Raw genomic sequence first — 2,853 nt, 5'->3', positions numbered from 1 at the left:
AATCAACTCGGTGGGGAGGATTGATCCAGGTGGTTCCAGGGACACACAAAGGAGAAAGAGGGCTTATGGAAGCTCAAAAATCAAAGTGATCATAATGTTATCAAACCAAGACCCGAGCGTAGATCTCGTTGTCTTGATCGCAAAAATGAGAATGGTTCATCAAAACAACCTCGCATGTGAAAGTTAGAGCTAATCAAAGTTCAGAGTTGACTTGGGTGACTAGGCAGGTTTAAGGAGGGAACAATTTCCTCGAAACCCAGCCACCAGATCGGGCCAACCTGGGCCGAATTCCGAGCAAAATTGTAGAACGGATAAAATCACTCCTATGGTTAACTTTCAAATTTTCCAAAAATGCCCAATTTGTTTAAATAATAAGAATATATATATTAATTTGGGTGGCAGGCCATGACCCCTATCACCCCCATCGGACCCAACCATTATTAACAAAAAAATTTAATATTTAAATATGGTTCGACGGTCCCTCTGGTGGACCCGACAAATGCCCCACCATAAAATAATATATGCCATATATAATAATGGGTTGGTGGGAATCGAACCCGCCCGGCCATGTGGCTAGCCCACACCACGGGCGGCCCAACAAACCAAACAATACAACACCTCATTTAAACATTTTAACTCCAAAAATCAAACGATTGAAAAACACACCAAAATTAATCACACTATTTTGGAGGGGCGAGGGTTTGAAACCACAACCTCCGCCCTCCTAAACGACTCCACCACTGTTGGGCCACAGGGCTCAACCTTGATAGCTCTGCCCACCTTTTAATATTTAAACCTTTGTTTCATTTGCACGAAGGGGGAGGAAGCACTAGAACAGAGAGGTGGATTTGAAAATAGAGGAACGAAACCACATTATGCAGAACAGAATGGAGGGCAAGATGCGGCATGGAAACTGAGGCAAATTTTTTAATTGTTTTGTAGGTGGAACCATGAACCTAGGAAAAGAGCAGGTGGAACCATGATTGAGCCAAATTCTCAGGAGGGCGAAATTTTGCCAGTGTCCAAATGGGACAAATTTTATGTCTATCTTACACCTTTAAGTGCCACGAACTTGATGGCGTAGTCAGAATTTTGATTTGACCAGCAGATCTTCAGACAACCCAGAGGAGAGAATCTTTGAGGAATCTAGGGGGAATCTAAAAGATTCCTATAGCCCTAGATTCCCACTTTCTCAGAATTCAAAAATTTGACAGTCAATTTTACACTATTCAACACCGCAAATCTGATGGTGCATTCATATTTTCCATTTGATCATTTCATTTTTCGGCCACTTTTCAAAGTGGAGTGCAAGTGTCAGCGTTCATGTGTGAACAACCATTTCCATGAGATTCGACGCTGCGAGATTAATGGTACAGCCAACTTCAGCAGTTTGACATCCTCTTCTTCAGATGGCCCCAGGATGTGAGGTATATGAAGTGTGTTCATGTACTTCATTTTTCTATGAGATGCATTGTGATGCATAGATCCCTATTTTATGTTTGATGTGGGAACTTGTTTTCTTACTTGTTTCATGATTCGTGCTTGATGTGATGCAGAATCATATGTGTGATGTACTTGTTGTCATGATCCATCATGTTTTGTTTTAGATCCATTTTTCATCATGTTGATGACATACTCATGAGTTGCCATGTATGTTTGCAATGAGATCCCTTTGATACCATGTTGGCAAGATGCTAATTATCATAGTGCATGAGTTTATGTCATACTGATAGGAATCTTTTTGTGCACAAGAGTTCCTGTAGTGGAACATATTGTGGATCCACTCCTGCATGAGGGCATTTTCCTTGTATGATAGCGACGTCAACATCTATGTACATCATCACTATTGACAACACTTAATGCAGTGGCCTACACCATCTTGACACCAGGGCCTGGAGAAGTAGTCCCTCCTAGACGAACTCCGTTATCAATGTCTCGTGTATATGTTGCTAATTCTTGTCATGTTCCTTTTTCATTAAAACATGCTTATATGTTCACTTATGCTATTTTAACTGCAATTCTAACAACATCATGAAAGTAAACGATCTTGTTCAAATCTGGGAGTTGAGTCAACACGGATCAATAGGAGAGAGAAAAATGCACTTCGTTGTTAAATATTTAGGTGGAGAAGGAAAGATCTTCACTAAAGAAGGAGTTTGATCAGCTGATTAAGAAAAGAGATGGAGCATGCTAGCAACAATAGTAGCTAGAAGTCATCGCAAAAACTTGCAGTGAAATTATGGACGTAAAGGTCCATGAAGAAGAGTCACCAGAAGAGAAGTTCATGAAGCTCGACCTTGCAATAAGGTATTCAAAGAATAATTTTGTAGAAGAAATTACCTAAGACACTCTGAGAAACTATGAAGACATTCCTAGTCTCGCAAAGGCTTGCCAGAATCATAGAAGGACAAACTCTTCAAAAGAGGAGTGAAGACCATCAGAGAAAAGAGCATATTTTGACAGAGAGGACTCAACCGTGGTAGGATGAGGCCCTCAATATTTCGTAGGTAGTATATGATAGGCTCAAGGAGATATGATAGATGGAGAAAGAGGTGCTATAGAATATTTTCAGACCAACAATAGAGGAACTACTAGAAGAAGTGTGTCGAGAGGAGAAGCAAGTAGCAGAAATACTTTAGCAATATAATGTTGCCTACATGAGCATCAAAGAAAATATTTGGGGCACAACAACTGAGTGACTCAGGACGAGTCACATGTGAGTGTTGGGGGCCTGTTGGGCGCAACCCAACATGCCAGATTTTGGGTAGTTTTTGGGAAGAAATCCAAGTTTTGTGGAAGTGCGCAGTAGAAAGGATGTTGCAGAGTATGACATGAATCGTGCAGCAAAGAAGC

The sequence above is a fragment of the Pinus tabuliformis genome, chromosome 6 (assembly GCF_031772625.1).
Source record: "Pinus tabuliformis cultivar Carrire ecotype Pingquan chromosome 6, CPIR1, whole genome shotgun sequence".
In the NCBI taxonomy this organism is placed as follows: domain Eukaryota; kingdom Viridiplantae; phylum Streptophyta; class Pinopsida; order Pinales; family Pinaceae; genus Pinus; species Pinus tabuliformis.
The sequence above is the reverse complement of the archived record's forward strand: the minus strand, read 5'-3'. Positions refer to the sequence as shown.